The sequence below is a fragment of the Lontra canadensis genome, unplaced genomic scaffold, assembly GCF_010015895.1.
Source record: "Lontra canadensis isolate GAN:19392208 unplaced genomic scaffold, GSC_riverotter_1.0 scaffold86, whole genome shotgun sequence".
NCBI classification, from domain to species: Eukaryota; Metazoa; Chordata; class Mammalia; order Carnivora; family Mustelidae; genus Lontra; species Lontra canadensis.
This window is the reverse complement of record NW_022631080.1, coordinates 4,954,244-4,967,162: the sequence shown is the minus strand read 5'-3', so window position 1 is coordinate 4,967,162 and position 12,919 is coordinate 4,954,244.

Here is a 12,919-nt window from a genome sequence, read left to right as displayed (position 1 = left end):
CTTTATGGCTCTGAAGTAATTTCAGGAACTGAAGACAAGGGACCAAATATTATGACAAAAGATGCTCTCACTATAAGGGCCTATTTAGCCGGAGGGATTCCATCTTGGATTAAACAGTCATTTTGTTGTTTATGCAGAAAACTGTCCCCCTTCCCCCCAGGGGACTTACTTAAAAACAAGTCCCGGAAACCAGTCCCAGATAATAAAGCCCAAATACAAGGATGGGTCAGGCCAGGTGGAGGTATCCGATCAGTGGGGATACATACTGTCTCCCTAGCTACCAAGAAGTGTGGGTCCCGCCTTTTGGGTGCCAATTCTGACCAAGGTGATAGGCTAGTTCAAATATCTACTAGGGTAAATTATAATTCAATTAGTCACATATGTGTGACCTAGCATGACTGTGCAGCTTTCTCTGTGTGTAACAATGTCATTGGCCACCTGTGCGTGGCCAGGCCCAACCACATGGCCTTTGCCATTAAAAGCTAGTCTGTGTAGCAGAGAGAGGTCGCCCCCTTTGTAAGAGGCACGGCCCCGAACGTTTGGTTTGATTCTTGATGCTTGGCGCGGAATAAAGCTTTGCTTGACCTTTGCTTTGTATCAGTCTTCCTCCTTTAATCACGGACCCATTATTGGGGGACATTTCACTCACTGCTCTTACAGACCCAAGAGTTCCAACAGTTTGGGGAGCTGTGATCCAGAAATGGGGGGCAAAGACCAAATATGTATGAGAAATATATCTTGATCATCCCAATGATTAAATATATATATATTCCTTATGTTAAGAAAAAAAGAAATAACAAGGCCAAGGTGGAGTCACTTATCCCGCAGGACAACAAACCAAAACTTAATTGTAGTTTCAACCTTTCTCAGAAGTGGAATTTTAAACCAATCAGCCCTGGCCAACACTATTGAGGTAATCTGCCTGATAAAGCCCCTTGCCTTCCCCTTTGGGAAGGTAACCTTAACTGAAAGAATCCTTTGTTTTCTAATACCCTCCATGTCCCACCCTGTTTGTACCTATAAAATCCTTTCATTTTGTACAGCTCTTCTGGGCACCTGTCTATTTACGAATAGGATGCTGCCCGATTCATGACTCATTGAATAAAGCCAGTAAGATCTTTACATTTACTCAGTTAAATTTTGTATTTTAGCACTTATAAATCACAATATTACAGAGAGAGATAGTCAAAAGATATATCATACAATCATAATGGATGAATCTTATTTAGATGCAAATTGAAACAAAGGTACTTGGAAATGGCAGTAAACACACAATTAGGAGACAATTAGGGAAATATGAACACTGCCTGCATGTTTGATGATATTAAAAAAATATTTTTAGTAGTAATGGCATTATGGTTGTGTCAAAAAAAAAAGTCTGCTTGTTTTAGAAATACTGAACTGTTTAAGGATAAAATGATATGATGATTGGGATTTGATTTGAAATAATCACAAAAATGTTTGGCTATGCACTACTGACCCTGGGAGAAGGATACAGGAGGATTTATTGTTAGTTTATCACTATATTTTATATTTTCCATACTAAAAAAATCTTTTAATTCTTAAGAAGCAGAATGATAGTAAGGATGTGGTGTGGACTACATGAGGCAACACATCAAAAATCTAACCCTTTGCCTGGCACTTAACCAGTGAAGGGGTTCCTCCACAGAATGTACTACTTTGGCATGCAGATTATTTTGAGCTGAAGGCAACGGAGACCCTGTGGGCTCAAGAGGTTGTTCCCCTCCCTTAACTACACAGAAGAATCTAAATTGGGGGTCTTTCCCAGAATAAGTGTTATTAGCAGAGTTAAATTTTATCTGAGCTACAGGGTAAACAGCTAATTACCAAACATCTCCTATTCTTATTGCCTTGTAAATTGCATTCCCTCCCTCAGAAGTCCCAGACCCCTACACCTTTCTCCTTAGTTCAGGATGACATATATACCTCATTTTTGCCTGACTGATTTTGGAATTTCCATGTCTGTGTGGATTTAAGGCCGGATGGTTGGTTCCTGGACGTGTGTGTGTGTGTGTGTGTGTGTGTGTGTGTGTGTGTAAGATTTTATTTATCTATTTGACAAAGAGCACAAGTGGGGGTGGGGTGGCAGGTGGGAGGGGCAGAGGAAGAAGCAGACTCCCCACTGAGCAGGAAGCCCCACTGGGGTGGGGATGGGAGACTCAATCCTAGGACCCAGAGATCAAGACTTGGGCAGAAGGCAGGCCCTCAACCCAATGAGGGGCTCAGATACCCCCTGGACCTGTTTTAAAAGCATGAGCAGAACTATGGTTGTATTAGTTACATTAACTTAACTCCACATTCTGTTTTGTCCCCTACTTCATTATGTTTTATGCATCTCTTAACCTCAAGCAAGATCAATCATTAACTTTGCCTTTTTACCTCTACTTCCCAACTTACCCACTGATTATAGAAGCCTAATGGGACTGGATGGTAAAATTTGCCTTGAGGTATCTAATCATACCAGGTTCCAAACAATGCCTCATCCTCTGGAAGAATGTTTACCTCCAGATTGTTTCAAGTTTTCCACACGCCCCCACTCCACCCTCGCCCTGTCTCAAGTCTTCAAGAAACACTTCACCATCCTCTCGTGTATATAAGCTGTCCTTAGGCTCAGCAGAGTAAGACAGCTTTGGCAATGATCGCCTGTCTTCTTGTTGGGCTGCCTTTCTGATAATAAGGTTTTCTTTGTTTTAAAAGTGGTGTCTCAGGGCCTTTGAGTGGTGCAGTCAGTTGAGCATCTGACTCTTGGTTTGGACTCAGATCATGATCATCAGGCTCCCTGTGCTCAGCCCTGAGTCGACTAAAGACTTTCCCTCCCTCTCCCCCTCATCCCACCCCATGTGCTTTCGTGCTCTCTCCTTCTCTCTAAAATAAATAAATAAACAAACCTTTTAAAAATAAATAAATAAATAAAAGTAGTGTCTCAGACATTGGCTTACTGTGCATCAGGTTCACAGACAAGTTTCAGTTTGGTAACAGATTCTCTGTAGGTATACTATTAAATTTGATTTTCTCCTGTAATCTGTCCCATGTCAATTTAATTCTTAGGCTGGCTAGAGGGACCTTTGAGGGGACAGGACTTCTTGGTCCTTGACATCAGGCACTTACAAAATCCATCTAAATGCAGTGGGACCATTCTTTAGGAACAGGGCTTCTGATACTATCATGAGCATAAACATCACCTGAGGATCTTGTGAGACTCAGCTTCTGACACAAAAGATCCAGAGAGATCAAGACTTGAGAGAACAAGACTTGAGAGTGAAAACAAAGATTGGAAAATCTGGGTTTGGGTCAGAGAATCTTGCAACAGAATGGGCTTGTGACAGGCATGCAGGTAACTACTAGAAAACCAAAGGTATCAAATTCAGTTTTGAAGAAGAAATGTAACAGGTTTAAGTGCCCACAACCTTAAAACAATATTAACTGCATGCCTGAGAGATTATTAAGACAGATACTTTAAGTAGGCAACCAATTTTTAAATGGATCATGTGTAAAATATTCCAAAGAATATAAATATCTTAGATAAAAAGTGAAATGGTAGAAATTGAAAATTAAATAGGAAAACAAGGTAGAAATAAGTAATTTGTTTGCAAGGTCATATCGTTCCTAGTTTCATTACCTTCTTCTCTGTTGGGGTCTGTTATCAAAGGAATGAGACTGAGGCAAAGTGAAAGTTATGCAAAGCCTTATTCTATGCCAAGCATTAGAAGTTAGACTGACCGGCCAGGGGAATGAGACTGAGACAAAGTGAAAGTTATGTAGCGCTTTATTCTATGCCAAGCATTAGAAGTCAGACCGACCGGCCAGGGCCGCCTCCGAAGAGAGCGACCCCCTCCCGATCTCACAGGCTGGTTTTATAGGGCGTAACCACAGACCCAAGGTACGTGGCTTCTATTGTTAAGGCATTTACTCCCAGAATCGATACCCGGAACCATACCAGGAACTACGGGGGCGTTTATTCCCAGAATGAAGTCCGTGGATGTAAACAACGATATGGCTACCTAGGCAATATGGAGTTGCTCTGGCTAAGCAGGCCCTAATAGTTAAACAGGTTTTAACATTAAATTGGCCCTAACATTCTCAAATTGATATTTGTTTATAATATAATTCATTTGGTGGTCTGCTTCCATAGGATAAAGTTTCCTAGAATTTCATTAATTAAGATACACAATTATCATCAGTTCAGTTACTCCAAGAAATAAATAATATTTTATATAATTTGCATATAGTATATTTCCTAAGCAGTCATGCATTTTGAGGGAACAAAAAAACCACTTTTTTAGTACAAATAACAGCTGAGTGATCAATGCCAATGATGGAAAATTTTCAAAAGTAATTAGAGGACAAAATGCATCAGCTCAACAAAGCAGAGGCTTGAGAAAACAAGAAATCATTTTTTAGTTGTATTCAAATTGTCATGGTATCCTTATTTTAATTTAAAATTCTGTTATTTTCACTCCCAAATATAGTATTCATAAGCAATTAGACTCAGTGATTATAACATCATCACAATTTTCAGAGTTTTTGTGTGTGGCTGAAGGAAAACCTGAACTGAAGTTTGAGTATTGTGCCATGAGAGCCTATTTAAAAGGAGAAAACTGGGGGCACCTGGGTGGCTCAGTGGGTTAAAGCCTCTGCCTTCAGCTCAGGTCAGGATCTCAGGGTCCTGGGATCAAGCCCCTCATCTGGCTCTCTGCTCAGTGGGAAGCCTGCTTCTGCCTCTCTCTCTGTCTGCCTCTCTGCCTACTTGTGAACTCTGTCAAATAGATAAATAAAATCTTAAAAAAAATTCTCTCTCTAAAAAATAAAAATAAAAAAACATAAAAGGAGAAAACTACTTGCCAAAATATCTGTCTCTAATATAAATTACAAAAAGTACCTCCTCTATTGATTAGCTAATTTTTATTAAGGTATCAGGAAATGACTCTCCATTTCAATTCCATTTATTTCTACATCTTACACAGATGGTGTTGTAGTGACCAAGGGCAGGTCACCCCAAGATGGGCCACTTTGGCATGAACATTATGAGTTAAAAGCAATCCAAACCCAGCAGATTCAGAAAAAGCTCTTCAGCTGCCCCTCAACTGCCTTTTTTTTTTTTTTTAAACTAGGGATTGAGCTATTAACAGAGACTCCTCTTTATCTAAGAAATTTATCTGCATAAGGGAGGGCAGACTCGTTCTCCCAACATCTCCTTTTACCTTCTTGCTACAGGTCTTTTCCCCCTTGTATCCTCAGACCCTATTCCTCTCCTTACTTCATATAATCTTCATGCTGCCTCACTGTGTTTGGAATTTCCATGGCTGTGTGGAGTCCCATCAGTATGTATGCTATTAACTTTGATTTTCTCTTGGTTTTTTGTTTTGTTTTGTTTTTAAGATTTTATTTATTTATTTGACAGAGAGAGTAAAGGAGGGAATACAAGCAGGGGGAACGGGAGAGGGAGGAGCAGGCTTCCAGCTGAGCAGGGAGCTTGATGCCCTGCAGGATCCCAGGACGGATCATGACCTGAGCCCAAGGCAGCCGCTTAATGACTAAGCCACCCAGGTGCACTTGATTTTCTCTTGTTAATCTGTCTCATTATCAATTTAATTCTTAGTCCAGCTAGAAGGACCTTGAAGGACAGAGGAAATTATTCCTCCCTGACAGTGTATTACCATTTGACTAAAAATTATTTTATCTAACTTGTTCACTTTGAGTATGTTCTCTTATTACATAACAATACTAAAAATAATTCTTGTTTCGCCTATGTCAGAGAATTTATTCAGGACACTATAATCTATAGTACATAGTCTAATGTAATTATTTTTCTCTATTTTTTGAAATAAAATCAGACCAATAAAAGAATGCAAATGCAATAAGGAATGTTGTAAGTTATAAAATGAGTAAGTCCTGGAGAAGTAATACACAGCATGATGACTATAGTTAATACTGTGTTGTACATTTAGAATTTGCTAAGAAGGTAGATCTTAAAAGTTCTCTACACACAGATACACACAATTTTAACTATGTAAGATGTTATATGTGTTACCCTTATTATGGTAATCATTTTACAATATATACATATACCAAATCACCACATTGTATATCTTAAACCTACTCAATATTACGCCAATTATATGTCAGTAAAGCTGGAAAAAAAGAGAAATTCCTTAACTTTCAAGTCTAAAGGTTGTGACCAGAGAAATGAAATTCTCTGAAAGATAGCAGACACTTACTGTGAGGTGTTCTTAGGAGTTGCCTGAACCAGTTCCTTCCTGTTTTTAATTCCATGTTTTCAGCACACATGATTAATTTTAATTAGATTTTCCAGGGCTAAACTAAGAACACTTGTAAAAAATATTTTCTTCATTCTGTGTATCTGGATAATTATATTCCTCAGATAGCACGGTTGCTTGCAACTCTGTAAAAAAGACCAACTACATATAGCCCAGAAAGAAAGGACACAAAACTGAATTGGCAGGAAAGGTCTAATCCCAGCTCTGTAACTAATTAGTTGAATAACCTTGGACATGTCGTCGATACCCTCTACATACAAATAACCTCAACCTTATAAAGAGATGTTGACCCAGGTAGATAATATCTGTATTTTCTTTTAGATCCTAAATGAGACTTATTCTCTTATCTTGAGCCTAGGTACTGTTAGGTTTTGTAAATTGTTTGTTTAAACTGTATAGGCAAATTATTTGAGTTTGAAGTCTAGATAGCCCAAAAAGGAGCAAAACTGAAATTATAAAATGCTAAATTGCATAGCCTAGAAAGAGGTCATTAATCATTCAAGATGATTACTTGACTTTTAAAAATTATATAATAACCTGACCAGGGCAGAATAATTGCTGTTATTTTGAAAAAAAAAATTTTTAATTGACTAATTGATAGCAATTAAGTCAGAGAGATAGGCTAGAAAACTTAGTGAGGGTTAAAAACTCAAAGATTTGTATGCCTGCCCTGAAAATTTTAGTCATTTTAAAATAATCTTATGTGCATACCTGAGAGATTATTCCACATTTTGAAAAGGTAATATATATTTAAATAGAGTAACATATAAATGGATTTTTTTTAAAAAAGATTTTATTCATTTGGGAAAGAACATGAGTGAGAGATACAGAGAGCACACTTGAGCCTGTGAAAGCTCGACGTGGGGACAGGGAGGAGCAGAGGGAGAGGGAGAAGCAGACACCCCACTGAGCAGGAAGTCTCAACACCTCTGGGCTTGATCCTGGGACTTCACAATCATCACCTGAGCCAAAGGCAGACACTTAACCAACTGAGCCACCCAGGTTCCCCATAAATGGATTGCTTAACAAATATAATGTGCTATACAACATTATCTCAGGAAATCCCAGGAAGCTGTGCCTAAACTCTAGAACTGTGGCAATGAAATGAACACTTTTCCTCCCCACCATTACTATGCTTTTTGGAAAAGTTTTTCTTCAAAAATTTGCCATCAATTTGCTCTGCCAGTAAATTGGAATTTGCTTTCCTTTGGTGAATATCACCAAAACCATCATCAATATTGATCTCTACATCCAGATTCATCATAATTGTTCTCCCCTCCCCCTTTCCTACTTCCTACTCCTTCCCTCAAGTGCAATATTGTCACCTCTTTTTTCATTATTGCTTCCCACATCCTTCTTTCTGTTTCTACATTAGTAATCAAATATTGGCTCTAGGGTGTCCATTGCTAGAATCACATAAGGTGTTGGGTCCCCTAATAATGGGTCCGTGATTAAAGGAGCAAGACTAATACAAAGCAAAGGTCAAGCAAAGCTTTATTTTTCGCCAAGCATCCAGAATCAAACCCACCGGCTGGGGCCATGCCTCTTACAGAGAGGGTGACCCATCCCTGCCTCACAGACTAACTTTTACAGAGCAAAGGCCATGTGGTTGGGCCTGGCCACACACAAGTGGCGAATGAGATTGTAACACACAGAGAAAGCTGCACAGTCATGCTAGGTCACACATAAGTGACCAACTGAATTACAATTTACCCTACAGTAGACATTTGAACTAGCGTATCAGCTTGGTGATAATTGGCGCCCAAAAGGTGGGGCCCACTCTCCTTGGCAGCTAGGGAGATAGTATGTGTGCTCTACTGATTGGATGTCTCCACCTGACCACTCATCTGGGCTGTTATCTCTACCTGACCTGACCCACCCTTGTATTTGGGATTTGTTACCTGGGACTGGTTTCCCGGACTTGCTTGTAAGTAAGTTCCCCTGGGGGTGGGGGGGGCAGGGTCAATTTAAGTTTTACTGCATAAACAACAAAATGGCTGTTCAACCGAGGTGGGGCCACTCTGGCTAAATAGGCCCTTACAAAGGAAAACCAGAAAGCCGCAGAGATGAGTTGTCAGAGTTAATTAGCCAGTATGCCTGACTCTGGTTTCTATCTCCAACTCTTAATGTACTCTCCAGAGACTCTTTCTAAAACAAAGATGAAATCAGATTTTGCCAGTGATCAATACTTTCTTTTGAGCTCCTACCTTCAATTAAATAAAACCTAAGTTATTCAACTTAAAAATTACTGGACTTCTCAGTATCATTTTATTTTATCCATGCAACTAATTTCTTGTCACCTTCTACAAACCATTCTCAAAATTGGCCACTCAAGTATCCATGAAATTTCATGCTTAGCTGCTCTTCTTGCAGTCTTCTCTGAAGCATATCTGTCCCTTGCCATTTCATTATTTTATTGGCAAATTTGTACTCCTCTTCTTTGATCAGGCTTTTTGGCTAACCAATTATTCCTGTCTCTATCATCATATAAAAATGTATTCTTTACTCTAGAAATTGTTAGTGAATGTCTAAATGGATTACAGAAATTAGTGTATACTAATTAATTATATATATTATAATAATTTATTAATGTATACTAGCAAAAACTGCTTTGGAAGAAGCATCTCGTTGAGGGCAAAGTTGTTCTAGTGCAAGGGTGCACTCACTGAAGCAAGAAATGCATTCTTTAATTCTTTCAAATGTGACCTATGCTCAGCAAGCTTTTCTCATCCACTCATTCAGGCTTGAGGGGGGCAAACTTCAAAATTTGTTATAGTCTTTCTCCATATTCTACAGTTTACTTCAAGAGTTAAGTGGGTTTGAAAAATAAAAAAAAGTAAGTGGGTCCATACAATTAACATCGTTAAAGAACAAAAATTAAACTGAGTTAATTTTAAAGGTCTAATTGGCTATGTCAATTAATTCATGAATTGGGCATCATCCCATCTAGTAAGTGGAGAGATGCTCCAAAAGGTTACAAAAGGGAAAGGTTTCTAAAGGTAGGACAAGAAAGTCATAAAAAGGAAAAAAAAAAAAAGGATTATTTAAAGTGAGGTCACCTTCTTTGGGGGACAAAAGGGTCTTACTAGGTGGACTACCTCATCTTCCTTTAGAAGATGGAGAGGGTCCGTATGACAGATTGCCTAATTGGTGCTGATCAGAAAATTCCTGACTGATTAGATAAAGCTGCATTTCCGGGAGAGGTCAAAACCGCAATTAGATTGGGGTGCCTCAGTGGTTCAGGCAGTTAAGCACCTGACTCTTGATTTCAGATCAGGTCTTGATCTCAGGGTTGTGAGTTTAAGCCCTATGCTGGGAATGGACCCTGCTGAAAAAACAAACAAAACCCCCAAAACCTACAATTAGGTTTGATAGTAAGCCCATGTTTGGTGACATGGCCTAGCATAAATGACTCCATTTGGGGCCAATGGTTTTGTTTTGTTTTTTTAATTTTTATTTTTTAAGATTTTTATTTTATTTTTATTTTTGTGTCAGAGAGAGAGAGAGAGCACAAGCAGAGGAAGCAGCAGAGGGAGAGGGAGAAGCAGACTCCCACTGAGCAAGGAGCCAGTCAAGGAGGGACTCGATCTCAGGACCCTGGGATCATGACCTGAGCCGAAGGCAGATGCTTAACCAACTGAACCACCCAGGCACCCCGTTTTGTTTTTTTTAACATCATCAACGTTGGAAAACAGCACTTTCTCTTTCTCTTTCTAGTAAAAGGGATTTAAGGAGATGTCCGTTTGTGCTATAATATTAGTACCCTCAAAGCATGTGGCATCTTATAGACTAAATAATAGGGCCATTGATAGGAACTCAGACACAATCTCCAGTAATAATTAAATACCAATTAAGTACAAATCTCATTTCCAGATTTTCTTCTCACATTGTTCAAGAAGCATGCTGTTGCTCACTGTGGGATGACAAGTTATGGTAAAAGGGGAAGAAGGATGGCTGATGTGGGAGAGGCTACCTCATGGAGAGGGGATTTATACCATGTGTAAATTTATGAATATTTACTGCTTTAATACTTTAGCTTTCATGTAGCCTCCTCTCAAATTCTGGCAGTCATGATGAAATCAATAATTGTTTTCAGGTGTGTGATAGCCAGATGAGATTTCGTCTTTATTTTACACAGGTAATTCACTAGTTTGGACATGTGGAGAGGAATGTAGCTACAAAATGAAAGAGCAGTAATTATAAACTGAATCAATATCAAAGAGCAGATAGATTGGGACTTATCATTAAATTTATGGAAAAAGAGAGGAGAGAGGCAAGATGGCGGAAGACTAGCGGACTGAAAGGACATCAGGTAGCAGGAGTTCAGCTAGATAGTTATCAAACAATTCTGAACACCTACAAACTCAACAGGAAATCAAAGAGAAGAAGAGCACCAATTCTAGGAACAGAAAACTGACCACTTTCTGAAAGGTAGGATGTGCGGAGAAGTGAATTTGAGGTGATGGGAAGATAGACTGCAGGGGAGGGGCCAGCTCCCAGCAAGTGGCGGAGCAGTGGAGCACAAAATCAGAACTTTTAGAAGTCTGCTCCACTGAGGGATATGGCTCCAAGAGGCTAAGCGGGGGTGGAGCCCTTGTGGGGACAATGTGGTCTCAGGACCCACAGGGTCACTGAAAGATCGGGGGTGTCTGAGTGTGGCAGAGCCCCCAGGTATCAGAGCAGGGAAGCTAACTACAGAGACAGAGCTGAGGAGTGAGCTCTCAGCCCGGGGTTACCTTAAACTGTGATCTATGGCACAGTTGGACCACTGCTCTTTGAGCAGGGATCCCACAAGCAGCAAATCCAGGAAGACTCACCTTCCTCCCCTGGAGGCAGGAATCTGCTGGCTTTGGAGATGCCAAACGGGGCTGTGAGTCAGAGACAGAAACTCTGGGTCACAGGCTGGGTGAGCCCAGAGCACTGCAGGAGACCAGGGAGACAGGAGTGATTGACACCTTATCTCTAAGGGCACACTGAGGAATGGGACCCCGAGCCCTTGGCTCCTCTGGGCTGGAGATTGGGAGGCCACCATTTTCATTCCCATCCTCCAGAGCTCTAGGGAAAGCATTCAGGGAACAAAAGCTCCTGAGAGCAAACCCAAGCAGATTTCTTATCCTGGCCCCTGGCAAGGGCGGTGCAATTCCACCTCAGGCAAAGACATTTGAGAATCATGGCAACAGTCCCCTCTGCCAGAAGATCAGCAAGAACATCCAGCTAAGGCCATGCTCACCGATTAAGGAGAACAGCGGCATTCCAGAGGAGGGGAAAGCAATGCATGGAATTCATGGCTTTCTCCCCATAATCCCTTAGTCTTGCAAAGTTAAAGTTTTTTAATTTTATTTTTTTCTTATCCTAATTTTTTTTAACTTTTCCTCTTTCCTCTTTCAATGGTTTTAACTAGTTTATCTTAATAATACCTATGTAAAAAAATCTTTTTAAACCTTCATTATTATAGTCATATTTTATCCTTTATTGTATTTAACCTTATTTTTTGTATACATATAGGGGTTTTTTTTCGCTCTAAAAAATTTTGGGATACAATTTCTTCTAATAGATCAAATTTACACTAATCTAGCACAGGGCTTTGTTCTAGTCTCCAGCCTGAGCACATTCTCTGCCTCCCCCCTTTTTTTTCTTCTTTCTTTTTCCAACCAACTTATCTTAAAATATTTTTATTTATTTATTTATTTGACAGACAGAGATCACAAGTAGGCAGAGAGGCAGGCAGAGAGGGGGAAGCAGGCTCCCTGCTGAGCAGAGAGCCTGATGAGGGGCTCAATCACAGGACCATGATATCACGTCCAAAGCCAAAGGCAGAAAATTAACCCACTGAGCTACCCAGGTGCCCCCAACCAACTTATCAACGTTTTTTTAGAATTTTTAAAAAATTTTCATCTTTACAGTTATATTCCATCCTTACATCGTGTTTACCCTTATTTTTGTATATATATAAGTTTTTCTTTCTTTAAAATTTTGGGAGGTAGTTTCTTCTAAGAAACTGAAATATACCCAAAATCAAGTGGGTGGTTCTGTTCTTTTTACCAATCTAATATATATATATATATATATATATATATATATGCACACATTTACATTTATATTTATATTTTTAAATTTCTTTTTACCACCTTTCTTCTCCCCCCCCCATTGTGTGTCTCCTTTGATTTGGTCAGTGTACATTTTTCTAGGGTCTTTGCCACCCTTTTAGTATTTTATTCTCTCATTCATATATTCTTATCTGGATAAAATGACAAGGTGGAAAAACTCACCACAAAAAAAAAGAACCAGAGGCAGTACTGATGGCTAGGGACTTAATCAATACAGACATTGGTAATATGTCAACTCTAGAGTTCAGAATGATGATTCTCAAAGTGCTAGCTGGGCTCAAAAAAGGCATGGAGAATATTAGAGAAACCGTCTGGAGAGATAAAAGCCCTTTCCAGAGAAATAAAAGAACTAAAATCTAACCAAGTTGAAATAAAAAAACCTATTAATGAGGTGCAATAAAAAATGGAGGCTCTTACTGCTAGGATAAATGAGTCAGAAGAGAGAATTAGTGATATAGAAGACCAAATGACAGGGAATAAAGAAGCTGAGCAAAAGAGAGACAAACAACTACT